The following is an 18,053-nucleotide window of genomic DNA, read 5'->3' on the forward strand; positions in this document are numbered from 1 at the left end:
CAGTTGCAAAGATGCAGTACTCTTCTGGGATATCCTGCAACGCACATTTAAAAAAAGAATTCATCTGACTCCACATTCTGTTCGCTATCTCACTGCGCTGCCATTTGTTGATGAACCCCTGGACATGTTCTTTCTGATTTGACTGCACAGCGTCTGGAAAACCCGCATGATGGACAGACACTGTGAACCTGTTGTGTCTACAAAGGATCACTTCAGTCGAATGGTTGTTCTCCTAAGAGACATGTATGCCCAGACTGAGTACGAACCGGAGTGGCACTCACTATTAGTGATGTGCTCTGCATTGCCCCTTTTCTAGTGCATGATCTTTTCTATATGTATTGTTTAACACTGTTTTCATAATGGCTTGTATATAGTTCATGTACATAGAACATTACATCACTGTAATAAATATCATGTTGAAGAAAAAAAAGCAGGAAGTAGCGTAGCCATTAGCACGCTCGGCTGCGGAACGGAAGGATTGTGGTTCGAATCCCATCGTGCACAAACATTTTTTTCTGGTCTGACTAGGAAAAGGTTTGGTTTGGTTTATGGGGGTTTAACGTCCCAAAGCGACTAAGGCTATGAGAGACGCCGTAGTGGAGGGCTCCGGAAATTTCGACCACCTGGGGTTCTTTAACGTGCACTGACATCGCACAGTACACGGGCCTCGAATTTCTCCTCCAAAGAAATTCAGCCGCCGCGGCCGGGATCGAACCCGCGTATTTCGGGCCAGCAGCCGAGCACCATAGCCACTGAGCCACCGCGGCGGCGTGACACCTCTGCTGACAACCTTCTGTCGACAACGATGAGGCATTAAAGGCTTTCGCCTTAAAACCATCTTAAAACGAGGTGACTGGGCAAGTTGTGTGATGTGTATCTCGGTTGGCCATTAAGCATGGTGAAAGGATGAATGCTGTAAAACAATTTGTGTGTGAGACAAATAAGGGCAGTTGTTCTTCGATGATGCTAGCAAAAAATAAAAACATTTTATTAAATTAACAGCTTTTGCCCTCCCCTCCCCACCCCTTCACCATCCGGGAGGGGCCCTTAGTCTGAGGCTACTACGACCTTACCTGTTTTTGGCCTTCTGTTTTCTACCAGCTGTCGTTGGCCCTGTAGGGTTGAGCTGGTCAGCGCGGCCTCCATCGTTCTACGAGATAAGAAAGACATAAGCATAAGAGAGACATATTCCAGGATGTTAAGTGGAAGGTGCGCATTCTAGTGCATATAAAGTTAAGAAACGAAAGCTAACGCTTGTCCATGTCCCGAACAGACAGCATCGCGATGCACAAGAACAACGACATTGAAGCTTGTCACACCAGCATGACTCGGCGAGTGTGCACAGCTGATGTAAGAAACGCCGTGAGACAGACTTCGTGCAGGCGGATGACATGCTGTGCATCGACGAGCCAGGCGCTAGTTTACACCCTTTCTCTCTCTTCAGTGGCGGCGCCGGGACTTGTTGCTCTTGGAAAGGAGACTCTGCCGACTGCAGCGCCCACAACCGGAGAGGCGTGCCGTCATCGTCGCAGCCGTACTGACCTGGCCATCCGCAGCAGCCCGAGTGAGCGAGGGATCCGCTCTCTTCGCACGCCAACTTTTTGACCACTTAATCTTATCCCTGCACCGCGCTGTAGAGAGAAAGAGCGCGGAGGGCAGGCGGCGTGGGGGCCGGACGAGCCACCGTCGCCGCCGCTGCTGCTACATCAGTCTCTGGTCGGCCTGCGAGCCGGTCGGTGGTGCTCTCGAGAACACGCCGGTGGAGACCTCTGCGAACGCATCACCCCCGGTAAGCGTTGCCGTTGCGGCGTGCGATGTGTCTGCTTCTATAACCCGCGTGTTCTTCGTGTTTCTTTACTCGTTCGCTTTTTTCTTTTCTGCTTGAGAACGGTCGCAGCCTCCATGCGTCCCACTTCTGGGGAACAAGGTTGGCCCGGCCCCCTTTCTGTGCGTTCTTCGTTGCCGTTATTTGCGCCTCGCGGCCGCTTCTTTCGCGGTTTCACGGTCAGCTTATCACCCCCCCCCCCCCCCCCCCCCCCTCCTACTGCGGCACGCGATGCGTGCCCAGGACAGCGCCTAAATTGCTTAACCCCTACTTCTTTCTTTCCTTGTGAATGTATTCTGGTTTACTTTGGTTTATGGGGTTTAACGTCCAAAACGACTAAGGCTATGAGGGATGCCGTAGTGGAGGGCTCCGGAAATTTCAACCACCTGGGGTTCTTTAACGTGCACTGACATCGCACAGTAAACGGGCCTCTAGAATTTCGCCTCCATCGATATTCGACCGCCGCGGCTGGAATCAAACCCGCGTCTTTCGGGTCAGCAGCCGAGCACCATAACCACTGAGCCACCGTGGTGGCGTGAATATATTCTGTACAAATTGAATGACTCTGTTTGCACGTCCGCATGGTGCCTCCAACCTAGGTTTTGGTGAAGCACCATTCCAAATCGAGTCTCTTCGTTATGGGCCTTCTGTGGTTTGCCAAACAGCACGGGTAATCGGCCCAATATTGGAAATGTATTGGCCTGCAAAGAAGCACAGCTAAACCATTCATTTTCAATACTGGGCCGATTACCCGTGCTGTTTGGCAAACCACAGAAGGCCCATAACGAAGAGACTCGATTATGAATGGTGCTTCACCAAAACCGAAGTAACAGGCACCTTGTGGACATGCAAACAGAGTCATTCAATTTGCACAGAATTAATTCACAAGCCCAATATTGTAAATGTACTGGCTGTTGCGAGGTACGGGCTGTGGACTCGGTGAAGGTTAGGAAATGGGCCTTTATTAAGAGAATTTGACCCAAAATAAGAGACGGCACCAGGCCTTTGGAAAGTACAGACTGGCTCCCCGAGCAGCTGCTCACTTCCGCTGCTGGAGAAAGACTCCCGTGCGTTCAGTGCCGCTCCCTCGAACGCCGTGCCCGCGTGACCAAGCTGCGCGTTTTCGAGAGGAAGCGTCCCTGGGCGCTGACGGTCGCGTTTTTGAACGCCGTGTCCACGCGACCAAGCCGCGCGTTCTCGGAAGGCAGCGTCCTTGGGCATTACGTTCGCGTTTTCGAACGCCGAACATGAGCCGCGCGTCCGCGACGAGGCTGGCACCCTGCGACGCCGAGTAAAGGTAGGAACGCTCGCGGCACAAAGTTTCCGGAGCTCGCGGGCCCACAGGCCAGCAGTTTCTTCCAACGCAACATGGCAAAAGGCTGGTCCTGTAAAGGACCACAGTGAAACCTTTATTTCCAATACTGGGCCGATTACTTGTGCTGCTTGAGCTATAATTAATTCATTATAGGAACCTTACAACAGTCTTCACTCCTGAGCATATGACCTGTCTTGCAGATAAAATTACCCAAGGCGTTCAGCGTCACTTAGGTGTCACTGGAACTCTCACGTATACACTGCGATGACTGCGCTACAACGACGGGTGAATCGGCAGTCCAACAGCAATAGGCGCCAGTTAGCTTCGTAAAATACTGCCTACCGCGTTAACCTCTAGTTCTTCACTGCAGTTTCGATTGTCATAACTTGTTCACCAAAGAATGTCGGTATTTGTATTGGCCATTGGGCATTGCTCAGCCAGTGCTGGTTCCGACTTTCGCGTGTTATATATTGCTCGAATGTCTCAAGAGGCATTTAAATGTTTCTCATATAACTGTAGTTCGATCACAGCCTCACAACGTGTCGCCTTCTTAAGCCAGCGGAATGGAGTCGAACAAGCCTTGGACGTTGACATGCTGTTTCCGGTGTGTATCAAAGGCCAGTGGCTGATACACAGCGCTGCTGGCGGACATTCTGTGTAAAAAGATAACGTCACACATAACAGGCGCAACTCTTTCATACTGCTGTGACACCACAAGGACAGGGACGGAGACGGAGTGACGACAACACAAGTGTTCACTGCCGCCGCGGTGGCTCAGTGGTTATGGTGCTCGGCTGCTGACCCGAAAGACGCGGGTTCGATCCCGGCCGCGGCGGTTGAATTTCTTTGGAGGAGAAATTCTAGAGGCCCGTGTACTGTGCGATGTCAGTGCACGTTAAAGAACCCCAGGTGGTCGAAATTTCCGGAGCCCTCCACTGCGGCGTCTCTCATAGCCTTAGTCGCTTTGGGACGTTAAACCCCATAAACCAACCAACCAACCAACCAACCAGTGCTCACTAACAACTGACAAAAATTTATTAAAAGCACAGAATATATAGAAAAATCCAACGGCTACATGCGCAGTCCAAAACAAGGTTACAAAAGCGCCAGGCAATTAAATGTAACCTTGTTTTGGACTGCGCATGTAACCGTTGGTTTTTTCTTTATATTCTGTGCTTCTAGTAAATTTTTTTTCAGTTGTTACTGAGCACTTGTGTTGTCGTCACTCCGTCTCCGTCCCTGTCCTCGTGGTGCCACAGCAGTATGAATTCGAGCCAACTCGCCCAATTCTCAACCCTTTTACAAAACGTTCCTCGTATGCTCCAAAGAGACAACAGCCTGAGCAAGGTGAATCTGGTTTAGTTCGCACACTTTCAGCGTGTGTACACCTAATACAAAACGGTCCACTGCAACATTCTTTGCCAGCCGCTGTGTTGTTCTCTACGCGACTACGACTGCTAAAGACTACGCGATTATAGCTTAGACATCCGGGCACAGGGATGCTGCGTTAGGAATACGAGTTATACCGCCCTCACCACAATATGCTGGGTGCGTCTATGCTCGTTACGTAGTGAAAATTAGACTGAGTTGTCATTCGCACGCGGCAAAGTCACAACGCGTAAACAATCCCAAAAACGCGACACAACTCATTCTCAAACCTCCGTTGTGATGCGGTGCACGCACCCGAAGGCACTACATATAAACAAGGCAGTTCTTTCGCCTGTACTTTCAAGGTTGTTTGCCGCCCAAGAGAAGGTGCACACGGTCACGCACAGTTGCAACTGACTGAGTGGGGGAAAACACGGACGCTTGAAACTTTAAGAGGATGATTTAAATATCTCTTTAGAGAGTGCGGGGATATAGAAGACTCCCCCCCATCGCGACAGGCTACCTTATTTGACAGCGTTCAGACGTGGCTGTAATGCGGTTGATGAAACGAGATCGCATCGCACTGATTGCATGCTTTTTTGCGTAGTAATTAACGTTTTGAGTTCCTGTATTATCATAGCGACATAGATGTAGAGAAAGTGGTCTTTTCATTCACTTGCTTCAAGATTTCTTCAAGATTTCTTAACTAAATTGCCCTAAATGTTCTTTTATTCCTTAAGCTGAATATTGACGTCACGATTGTATTTGTTTATATCCGAGGGCAACTTGAAAGAGAGGAATATTAATATGACAAAAACTACCAGCCAGTTTATTAAGACATGATCCCAAAGCAGTGTTTTAAACATTAATACAGTGTCCTGTTGTCATCATTCGTTGCCCCCCATGTCGTAACCTTTGAGACGGTCGTAAACGCACGCTTCAACAGAGTCCAAATGGCGTGGCGAGAACCTCCACTGTGGATGATTCCGCCTTGCCGTCCGTTGTGTATTATCGAAGTCGGCGCGCAACACACACCGAGTAGCTTTCTTCTTCAGCGAACCGACCGTCACGTGACTCGCGCAAGTAGATCGCGCCAAAGACTGCTCGTCCACGCTCAGCGGTATAACAATGACCACAAATAGGAGTTGGTCTGAATCGATAGGGTGCCACATTTCAGTCACCAGAGACCAGACCAGGAGCCTGAACGGAGACCACAACAGAGACCAAACAAGGATCAGAACAGAGGTCAGCACACAGTCCAGCACAGAGGTCAACGCAGAGACCAGACTAAAGAGCAGACCAGAGACCAGACTAGAGACCAGACCAGAGAGCAGATCGAAGACCAGGCTAGAGACCAGATCAGACCAGAGAACAGACCAGAGACCAGACTAGAGACCAAATCAGACCAGAGAGCAGACCGAAGATCAGACTAGAGACCAGATCAGACCAGAGAGCAGACCAAATACCACTCTAGAGACCAGGCCAGACAAGAGAGCAGACCGAAGATCATACTAGAGACCAGATCCAGATCAGACCAGGAGCAGACCAAAGACCACTCTAGAGACCAGGCCAGACCAGAGAGCAGACCGAAGATCATACTAGAGACCAGATCAGACCAGGAGCAGACCAAAGACCACTCTAGAGACCAGACCAGACCAGAGAGCAGACCGAAGATCATACTAGAGACCAGATCAGACCAGAGAGCAGACCAAATACCACTCTAGAGACCAGGCCAGACCAGAGAGCAGACCGAAGATCATACTAGAGACCAGATCAGACCAGGAGCAGACCAAAGACCACTCTAGAGACCAGACCAGAGAGCAGACCGAAGATCATACTAGAGACCAGATAAGACCAGAGAGCAGACCGAAGACCACTCTAGAAACCAGATCAGACCAGAGAGCAGACCGAAGACAACACTAAAGACTAGACCAGACCAGAGAGCATACCAAATACCACACTAGAGACCAGATCGGACCTGAAGGGTCCAGTCTCAGTGAAAACATTTTTTGAAAGCTAGCAAAAACCAAAAACTAAATACGCGTGTAGCCATCGCCGACTGATTTCGCGAGTAAATTTCGTGCGTCGACACAAGTTTCTGGGCGCGGATCCCGGAGTCTACGCTACACCACCATTCACTTCGAAACGGTTGCAACCCGCCTTTTTCGGTAAAGACGTCACGAGTTTAATTCAACCGTCAGTCGGATTTTTAAATCAAATTTTCTCGGCGATAAACGCTTCTTTCGCTGCCAGACGAACGTGAACACAGCGGAAAGAGCGAAGGAATCAACTTTTAGCGAGAACGATAAACGGACGCCGTTTATTTAATCTGATTTGTTTCCCATTTAAAGAAAATGATGGAAACTGAGTGAGGCAAAAGCTGCATAAGCAGCTTGAAAGGCCCTCAGTCCCGGTACAATGGCAGTCCCAGTACAGTTCTCCTCAGTGTCTCTAAAGACCGCTGAGTCACGTGACGACACTGTAGGCGTTCTCCAATCGAGAGAACAAACTGCAGCTTTTCGACTTTCTGCATTAAATCACTTATTCGAGGAATTAACGGCAATACCACTACCCGTTATTTTTCTGTAAACTTCAGCATAGTGTATCGGTTTGTTTTCTTGTTTACTTATTTAAAAGGCCCTGAAAGGATATTATAGAATGTAGATAGTCATGCTACACCGGCATTTTCTCGACTATAGTCCGTCGACTATACATGTTTATGACTCTATGGATGCGCACTGTACATGATATAATTCCTTAAGAGTTTATTCTGTCCGAAGAAGGCTAGCGTGGCTTTCGAAGTATAGAAAAACGGAACCCGTCTGTGGCTGTGATATTTTTCCTTGCTAAATTACATAGCGCAAACAGCTCCGATATGCGTGTCCAACTTTCTTGGACCAAAAATTTTAATATTGGAATATTGTAAAGTATTGTTATGGAAATATGGAAGGTAACGCTCCATTCTTCCTATGCGTTGCAAGATCTTTTAAACTCTTTCCTCGCTCGCATCAAGTAGTTGGCTGCCTAGAAAACCTTCGAGAAACGTTTTTGAGGATAGCAAAAAAGTTAATAGAAAAAAGTTGCAAGCCTGCTTAGGAGAGATATGCGGATATATCGATTGTTATAGTGAATTATTGCAATATATGAAGAAATTGCGTTCACACCTCACTCTTTCCAGTTGAAAAATGCTTTTGTCCAAAATTGTTGGGCATGCAATCCGCTTCGATATGCCAAAAAATGCGGCGGGCGGTTCTTAGAGCGGCTGTTTTCCAATGCTTGGATTAGTCAGCACATGCGAAAAGCCGAAGAACGGTTGTGACAGCTACAAAGGATGTAGAGCCATTCCGGCAGCATTGGAGCTCAGTGTGAAGGAGTGTGCTCAAGCAGTAAAGTCGAACCGAGTGATTTGACGTCGATGAAAAAAGTGCAAGGGTGTGGGCTGCAGCCCTGAAATACCTGGAGAAAAATCTGGGTTGCTTGTCTGAAAGATAAGCGGGCAATGTAAAAAACCTATTTTAAGCCAAAATTCATCCTCGCGAACTATGCACCGGGTGCGGACTATAGTCGGTAAATAAGGTAGTTTGTATAGTTAGAGAAAATAAAGCAATAGCAAATTACTTAAACAAAACACAAAAGAACCTATGTACAAAAAGTAGTTGCAATCACAAACTGTGTCCAACCGAAGTTTTGAAATTTTCTGTCTTCTGTTCAAAGGATTCAATTTTTTTTTTTTTTACGATGATCAGAGAAGAATTCTGGCACTACATCACGCTCTCTCCTCGCCTTCGTTAGATCGGCGCACCTTTTCTCCTTCATTTAACATCCACTTTTTTTTCTTCCTACCTTCCCAACTCCCTTCATGCCCTGAGGTAATAAATAACGTTATCAAAAGAAAATCTGGCCCTAAACCAGAGATGGTTATGCAGGTCATGCCGTCTCACTTTTTGCCATATTGATAATTCGCCAACGACCAAATCCGATTTCTTGACCGTCACATTTTCGGTGCTATGATTGTGCCAGGAACCATTTCGTCACTCTTCGAGAACTAACCATGAGAAAGCACTTCACCAACGCACAAGCCATATTAATGCTCATAAATATTCTTTGTTTCCATCGGCAATATCTAGCTGAAACAAACTACCCTCGGCTGCTGTAAACTGCAACTCAGTTGAATCATTCATAGAGCATGGCAATAGCATTGATTCATCTGTAATTCCATCGTGATAAAACTATGATGCTGACTTTCATTTTGTATTTTTAGTAACTGTATTTGTATCCGTACTGAACCCGCTATTTTCGTTTGCCTGAAATGTCATCATTACCACCACGATGCCGCTATGATGATGAATTCTTATCTTGTATAATATATGTACCTAACTTGTTTCCCTTTATTGTCTCCTTTGTATCCGCTCCTGCATGAGCCCGAGAAGGGCCTGCAGTATTTGTAAACAAACAAATAAATAAATAAAATATTAAAGCCAGGACAGTGATTCTGCATACAGTACAGTTTTATGTGAAGTATTCGAGGAAAAGGTTCCATGCAGAGGCTTTGCCGTCCTCTTCAGGTGACATTAGTGATTCGCATAGCTACCATTAGAGGGGTACGAACACGTTAGGGAAATTTCGTTTATAAGTGACGGAGATTGCTTTAATTCGTCCTCCTCATGATGCCAGGTGATTTCTCCACCGTGCCGTCATGTGTGCGCGTTAACAGTACTGAGCGGTTGGCATCCAGTGCGTATGTAATTGGAAGACATTACTTAATGAGTCAGGCATTAGTTTGTATGTATGAAAGCTTATCAATCAATTCTCGCACTGCGCCGATACTGAGTCATGATTAGGCTGAAGTGGACAAATATCGTCAGTACTCGGTATTTCCCGGTAAGTTACATTTCATGGAACGAAAAAAGTTTAATCTACGGCACGCGAAGAGGCAGTTAATTTAAACGGGAGTAATGATTCTCAGAGCACAGAGCGTTCGAAACGCTTGAGTAATACGGAATGAGGAGTGCTCATTGTTCTTGAACAAAATTCGACCGGTTAGCGAGGAGATTGTGCAACCATCATAATGGGTTGGGATCCAATTTAAGCGTGTTTTGTTTAGGAAGCTGTAGATAACGCAACGTCTTGTCGAAGTCTTTGGAAATATTCATGAGCACACACAAGGTCATGGCACCTCGATTTATAGTCTGCGGAGAATATAGGTGAAACTCCTTGAGTTTCACGAGAATAATTCTTCCTGAGCCCTGTCGAGAGATTTGAAAAGGTGACTATGAATCAAGGTGTGCGGCACGCGGTTGAGAAGACGTTGAACTTTCTAAAATTTTACGAGGAAGCCTTCTTGAAGGAAAAGAACAATATTTCGAAGTTGGGTCTGTCGATCACTGGATTTCTTTATGATATCAACCCCGCTATTTTCAAATCGTCTGCTCAAAAATCTGACCCAAGGTGATGGCCAAGTACAGCCGGCCAAATCTTTAGCTGGCGTGCTTGAAGGCCGCGTTTTCTGTGCTCCTGAAGCTTACGACGGAGAAAACTTGCGAAAATATGAAATTTAAGCTCAGGCTCACTAAGCCCATGCTTAATATTGAGATATACCTGCGCTTAAAAGACACGGACTGAAAGATAGAGACACACACACATAGCGCTGGACTTACAACTGAATCTTTATTCGGGAAACACTGCTCTTTATGCACACCAGCAGCTGATAAAAATGGAAGATGGTAACACCCGGATGATAAAAAATCGACAAACTGTCTCGTCACATGTCCAGTCCTACCTTCCCTTTTGCAAAAATGCCCTTTCCTTTGATAGTAGTGAAAGGGACGTGCTACTCACGCATGCATCCCCACTGTCCGCTATGCTCATGGCTTCAATTATTTCACGCGCCGTTTGGTCACGGTTCCTGCTTACTATCTTCGTCTCGTTATAGGAAGGTACACATTTACACTCTTGACAATGAACCACCAAATTCCCATCGCTTTTCCGTTCCATGTTCTTCCGATGTTCCCGGAGCCGCTCATTCAAACATCGCCCCGTTTGGCCTACATATGCTTTGCCACATGTAAGCGGCAACCTGTATACCACTCCTTCTGCGCATGCGACCATGGGGACTTGGTGTTTCTTTTTACACCCCTTAGTTTTTCTTTCTGGGTACGTTACTATATTGCATAAGTTTTCCAATTTGTCCGGGGCTGAAAAAACGACCCTAGTTTTTACCTTCGAACCAATTCTTTTAAGATTATGGGACACCCCATGAATGTACGGAATCACCACCGTTTTCTCCTTTTGTTTTTCTCCCTCCTTGCTAGGCACCGTACCCTTTTTGCCAAATTTCTTGAGCATGCTTTTTGCCACCGACACTAAAACCTGATCCGGATAGCCTGCTTCCCTTAGCCTCACCACCTGCTGCTCAAAACTTTCTTTGACTAATTCCGGGCAAGATTTCTTCAACGCATTTTGAAAACATAACCTCACGATTGCCCTCTTCACTAATTTTGAATGTGCAGAGCTGAACGGAAGCAAACCTTTGTTACCTCTAGGCTGGTACATCCAAAATGTCCCATCAGACGCCAGTGACAGCTTGATATCGAGGAAGCGTATCGTGCCTTCGTTCATTTCTTCATATGTGATTATTAGTGGGTTAAGGGTTTTACTAAAAACAGCAAGTAGCTCTTGCACAGCAGAGTCATAAATACCGTCAAGGTGATTAAAGACCACTAAAAAGTCATCCACAAACCGGAACACTTTAACGCCAACAACTTTGTTTTGATCTCGCAACAGGATAGCCAACTTTCTGTCACACTGGGCAAGGAAAATGTTACTTAGAACTGGCGCGATACACGACCCGATGCAAACACCTTTCTTCTGCCGATAAACCGCATCATTCCAAGTGACGCACGTGGCAGCCAAATAGAAGGACAACATTTCCAGAAAATTGCTCACGCACATTCCCGTTTCATTTTGGAATGCTACACTTCCAAACTGATCAATGCAATCAGCCACGCATTGAAGCAACTCCTGATGTGGCAAGGAATAATATAGATCCTTTATATCAAACGAGCACGCCATGAACCGACGGTCTTTGTGATTGTCCAGAAAAGTTATAATCTGTTGGGAATCCTTCACCAAAAACGGATCATCGATACTCAGTAGGTTGAGCTTGCCTTTAAGAAATTCAGCAATTGACTTTTGCCATGTTCCCGACTCAGATACGATAACCCTTAGGGGACAACCAGGCTTGTGGGTCTTAGCCGTAAACATAAATTTCAGACTATTGCATTCACTCTTGTCTATACTTGAAACGAGTCTAGTTAATTCCAATTTTTCACATAGTTTCTTCCCCTTTGCTTTCAAGCTGCGTAAGGAATTACGGGGAAGTTTCTCAAAAACTGAATTCACAGCCTCCAAAGCTTTTTTACCAAACATCTCTTTCGTTAAAACAACGAAACCACCGTCCTTGTCCGCAGTAAGTAAACATAAAGAGTCATCCCGCAGCACTGAAATAACCCGCCCTATTGGAAGACTGGTTTTCAAAGGCTTACATCTTGAAAGAACGTCCACTCCCTCCGATATGCATCGTTCACTCTCGGACGTTGGAGCGAACCTTGCAACTTGGCGCACGAGGGACAGCAGCTCAGGCGCGGTCTTCCGTGGTTCCACGGCGAACTTGGGGCCAAGTGAGAGCACCCGCTGCACATCCTGAGGCAGGCGAACGTCGTCTAGGGTGTGAACTGCTTTCACTTCCGTCACTGATTTTGCAGGAACGCAGGCACGAAGATGAGGCAGAACTTGTTGCCACAAAAATTCTGCCGTGCAGTCAGCGGTACGTTGATAGTCCCGAAGAACTCTGAAGGCCCGAGGAGCACCTGTTGAGCCAAGTACCTGCACCCGCAGGAGATCCCTGAATGTACGGACTTGACACCTCCACTCCGATCGCAAAATCCTGCACATCCGCATGCCATGCCCCATAGAGGGCTCGAAACCACCGAAGAGAGCCCTGACTGCTTGCGGTAGCACACGCTTCCGGATGCAGAAGGAAAGAGATCTTGCATGGCAGCACGCCGTTGCTAGGAGAGGTATGACGGAACATGGTTGCAAAGAAGAACACGAAAAAGAGCCCGATGTATAAGAAATGAAGTTTAGCAGAGTGGTTTGTTGGGCGAGTTGGTTTGCCATATTGAAATATACCTGCGCTTAAAAGACACGGACTGAAAGATAGAGACACACACACATAGCGCTGGACTTACAACTGAATCTTTATTCGGGAAACACTGCTCTTTATGCACACCAGCAGCTGATAAAAATGGAAGATGGTAACACCCGGATGATAAAAAATCGACAAACTGTCTCGTCACATGTCCAGTCCTACCTTCCCTTTTGCAAAAATGCCCTTTCCTTTGATAGTAGTGAAAGGGACGTGCTACTCACGCATGCATCCCCACTGTCCGCTATGCTCATGGCTTCAATTATTTCACGCGCCGTTTGGTCACGGTTCCTGCTTACTATCTTCGTCTCGTTATAGGAAGGTACACATTTACACTCTTGACAATGAACCACCAAATTCCCATCGCTTTTCCGTTCCATGTTCTTCCGATGTTCCCGGAGCCGCTCATTCAAACATCGCCCCGTTTGGCCTACATATGCTTTGCCACATGTAAGCGGCAACCTGTATACCACTCCTTCTGCGCATGCGACCATGGGGACTTGGTGTTTCTTTTTACACCCCTTAGTTTTTCTTTCTGGGTACGTTACTATATTGCATAAGTTTTCCAATTTGTCCGGGGCTGAAAAAACGACCCTAGTTTTTACCTTCGAACCAATTCTTTTAAGATTATGGGACACCCCATGAATGTACGGAATCACCACCGTTTTCTCCTTTTGTTTTTCTCCCTCCTTGCTAGGCACCGTACCCTTTTTGCCAAATTTCTTGAGCATGCTTTTTGCCACCGACACTAAAACCTGATCCGGATAGCCTGCTTCCCTTAGCCTCACCACCTGCTGCTCAAAACTTTCTTTGACTAATTCCGGGCAAGATTTCTTCAACGCATTTTGAAAACATAACCTCACGATTGCCCTCTTCACTAATTTTGAATGTGCAGAGCTGAACGGAAGCAAACCTTTGTTACCTCTAGGCTGGTACATCCAAAATGTCCCATCAGACGCCAGTGACAGCTTGATATCGAGGAAGCGTATCGTGCCTTCGTTCATTTCTTCATATGTGATTATTAGTGGGTTAAGGGTTTTACTAAAAACAGCAAGTAGCTCTTGCACAGCAGAGTCATAAATACCGTCAAGGTGATTAAAGACCACTAAAAAGTCATCCACAAACCGGAACACTTTAACGCCAACAACTTTGTTTTGATCTCGCAACAGGATAGCCAACTTTCTGTCACACTGGGCAAGGAAAATGTTACTTAGAACTGGCGCGATACACGACCCGATGCAAACACCTTTCTTCTGCCGATAAACCGCATCATTCCAAGTGACGCACGTGGCAGCCAAATAGAAGGACAACATTTCCAGAAAATTGCTCACGCACATTCCCGTTTCATTTTGGAATGCTACACTTCCAAACTGATCAATGCAATATGGCAAACCAATTCGCCCAACAAACCACTCTGCTAAACTTCATTTCTTATACATCGGGCTCTTTTTCGTGTTCTTCTTTGCAACCATGTTCCGTCATACCTCTCCTAGCAACGGCGTGCTGCCATGCAAGATCTCTTTCCTTCTGCATCCGGAAGCGTGTGCTACCGCAAGCAGTCAGGGCTCTCTTCGGTGGTTTCGAGCCCTCTATGGGGCATGGCATGCGGATGTGCAGGATTTTGCGATCGGAGTGGAGGTGTCAAGTCCGTACATTCAGGGATCTCCTGCGGGTGCAGGTACTTGGCTCAACAGGTGCTCCTCGGGCCTTCAGAGTTCTTCGGGACTATCAACGTACCGCTGACTGCACGGCAGAATTTTTGTGGCAACAAGTTCTGCCTCATCTTCGTGCCTGCGTTCCTGCAAAATCAGTGACGGAAGTGAAAGCAGTTCACACCCTAGACGACGTTCGCCTGCCTCAGGATGTGCAGCGGGTGCTCTCACTTGGCCCCAAGTTCGCCGTGGAACCACGGAAGACCGCGCCTGAGCTGCTGTCCCTCGTGCGCCAAGTTGCAAGGTTCGCTCCAACGTCCGAGAGTGAACGATGCATATCGGAGGGAGTGGACGTTCTTTCAAGATGTAAGCCTGCGAAAACCAGTCTTCCAATAGGGCGGGTTATTTCAGTGCTGCGGGATGACTCTTTATGTTTACTTACTGCGGACAAGGACGGTGGTTTCGTTGTTTTAACGAAAGAGATGTTTGGTAAAAAAGCTTTGGAGGCTGTGAATTCAGTTTTTGAGAAACTTCCCCGTAATTCCTTACGCAGCTTGAAAGCAAAGGGGAAGAAACTATGTGAAAAATTGGAATTAACTAGACTCGTTTCAAGTATAGACAAGAGTGAATGCAATAGTCTGAAATTTATGTTTACGGCTAAGACCCACAAGCCTGGTTGTCCCCTAAGGGTTATCGTATCTGAGTCGGGAACATGGCAAAAGTCAATTGCTGAATTTCTTAAAGGCAAGCTCAACCTACTGAGTATCGATGATCCGTTTTTGGTGAAGGATTCCCAACAGATTATAACTTTTCTGGACAATCACAAAGACCGTCGGTTCATGGCGTGCTCGTTTGATATAAAGGATCTATATTATTCCTTGCCACATCAGGAGTTGCTTCAATGCGTGGCTGATTGCATTGATCAGTTTGGAAGTGTAGCATTCCAAAATGAAACGGGAATGTGCGTGAGCAATTTTCTGGAAATGTTGTCCTTCTATTTGGCTGCCACGTGCGTCACTTGGAATGATGCGGTTTATCGGCAGAAGAAAGGTGTTTGCATCGGGTCGTGTATCGCGCCAGTTCTAAGTAACATTTTCCTTGCCCAGTGTGACAGAAAGTTGGCTATCCTGTTGCGAGATCAAAACAAAGTTGTTGGCGTTAAAGTGTTCCGGTTTGTGGATGACTTTTTAGTGGTCTTTAATCACCTTGACGGTATTTATGACTCTGCTGTGCAAGAGCTACTTGCTGTTTTTAGTAAAACCCTTAACCCACTAATAATCACATATGAAGAAATGAACGAAGGCACGATACGCTTCCTCGATATCAAGCTATCACTGGCGTCTGATGGGACATTTTGGATGTACCAGCCTAGAGGTAACAAAGGTTTGCTTCCGTTCAGCTCTGCACATTCAAAATTAGTGAAGAGGGCAATCGTGAGGTTATGTTTTCAAAATGCGTTGAAGAAATCTTGCCCGGAATTAGTCAAAGAAAGTTTTGAGCAGCAGGTGGTGAGGCTAAGGGAAGCAGGCTATCCGGATCAGGTTTTAGTGTCGGTGGCAAAAAGCATGCTCAAGAAATTTGGCAAAAAGGGTACGGTGCCTAGCAAGGAGGGAGAAAAACAAAAGGAGAAAACGGTGGTGATTCCGTACATTCATGGGGTGTCCCATAATCTTAAAAGAATTGGTTCGAAGGTAAAAACTAGGGTCGTTTTTTCAGCCCCGGACAAATTGGAAAACTTATGCAATATAGTAACGTACCCAGAAAGAAAAACTAAGGGGTGTAAAAAGAAACACCAAGTCCCCATGGTCGCATGCGCAGAAGGAGTGGTATACAGGTTGCCGCTTACATGTGGCAAAGCATATGTAGGCCAAACGGGGCGATGTTTGAATGAGCGGCTCCGGGAACATCGGAAGAACATGGAACGGAAAAGCGATGGGAATTTGGTGGTTCATTGTCAAGAGTGTAAATGTGTACCTTCCTATAACGAGACGAAGATAGTAAGCAGGAACCGTGACCAAACGGCGCGTGAAATAATTGAAGCCATGAGCATAGCGGACAGTGGGGATGCATGCGTGAGTAGCACGTCCCTTTCACTACTATCAAAGGAAAGGGCATTTTTGCAAAAGGGAAGGTAGGACTGGACATGTGACGAGACAGTTTGTCGATTTTTTATCATCCGGGTGTTACCATCTTCCATTTTTATCAGCTGCTGGTGTGCATAAAGAGCAGTGTTTCCCGAATAAAGATTCAGTTGTAAGTCCAGCGCTATGTGTGTGTGTCTCTATCTTTCAGTCCGTGTCTTTTAAGCGCAGGTATATTTCAATATGGCAAACCAACTCGCCCAACAAACCACTCTGTTAATATTGAGCTTTCCGCAAGTTTGCTTCATCCCAAAGCGCAGGAGCACAGAAAAAGCTGCCGTCACACACGCCAGTTAATGATTTAGCCGGCTGTACATTCGACTACACTTCCGAAATTCGTAGTTCATGCTGTCTACACCGCTAGAGGGCAAAAAAAAAATAGAGACAATAATCTTAACAATTTCAAACCGCTCAACAATAATAGGGCAGCATGGCGGAAACATTTATAGATGAAGGGTTAGATGACGCCACGTGGTCTTAAATAAAAGGAAGGAAGGAAGCGCGAAGAACGTTCTTCAACACAAGGAAAAACCCTTGGGCCCCCTTCTCACAGTCACTGTTCAAGCCTTTGGGCAGTTTAAGTCTTGCCAGAGCAGCCAAGGGTGCTAGAGTGCTAGAGTATAGTTGCCAAACCTTTTTGGGCACCGCCCGAAGAGAGGAATCGTTCGCCAAGCGATAAGCAACGCATCGTAACCAAACTCGCACGAGCCATGTAAAAACTCAGTCGCTTAGGGATTCGAGGCTAGTTGTAAGCTGTGCTAAGTAGCTTCACCTCGCATATGAAAACTTGGCAGTATCGCTTTTGACATGCTTCGTCGTCCTGGTCAGTGATTTACAGCCTTTATCTTTGTTGGCATCGTGGGAAGTCACTTATCCAGATATGGAATCAAAAGCCAAAGTAATCGCTGCTGTGAAGTGACATGCATGCTCATTATTTCAGATTTCTGTTAGTGGTGCAGCTTGAAACAGTGCTTCGCGCCAAGAAAACACATATGATCGGCAAAGTATTCGAGAGCGTTGTAGCGCTTCGAACTCTAGTGGGAATTTCGAAGCAAGCAAATAATCGTGCTCTTTTCGGTATTAATATCAGCTTCAGTATTTTTATGTTGTGTCTCTGCAGAATTAATACAACCGCTTAAGGTTTGTTTGGTTTGTAGGGGTTCAACGTCCAAAAGCGGCTCAGGCTATGAGGGACGCCGTAGTTAGGGGCTCCGGAAATTTCGACCACCTGGGGTTCTTTAACGTACCCTGACATCGCATAGTACACGGGCCTCTAGAATTTTGCCTCCATCGCCGGAATCTAACCCGCGTATTTCGGGTCAGCAGCCGAGTGCCATAACCACTGAGCCACAGCGGCGGCTACAACCGCCTAAGATAGCTTCACATTTAACATATCTAAGTGTCGGCATACTGAGTGATAACTAAGGAATGATCGAGAATGAGGTTCTTATATAATGGAGATGGTATCAAAACCCTCAGCTCATGACCGACTTGTATAGATAAACAATGACTATTGTCGTCGGCAAGCGTTCAGTACATATCCTAT

General features: G+C 46.5%; 1 protein-coding gene across 1 annotated transcript in view; it reads left to right on the forward strand.

Annotated features, from left to right (window-relative positions):
* The first annotated feature begins 1,639 nt into the window (after positions 1-1,639).
* LOC149327852 (uncharacterized) overlaps positions 1,640-18,053 on the forward strand; it is a 32,011-nt gene continuing 15,597 nt past the window's right edge. The window contains exon 1 of the mRNA XM_089563603.1: positions 1,640-1,789. The gene's annotated coding sequence lies outside the window, so the exon portion shown is untranslated. The remainder of the gene's footprint in view (positions 1,790-18,053) is intronic.

The sequence above is a fragment of the Amblyomma mixtum genome, chromosome 10 (genome assembly GCF_055824585.1).
Source record: "Amblyomma mixtum isolate Tamu chromosome 10, ASM5582458v1, whole genome shotgun sequence".
Lineage (NCBI taxonomy): Eukaryota > Metazoa > Arthropoda > Arachnida > Ixodida > Ixodidae > Amblyomma > Amblyomma mixtum.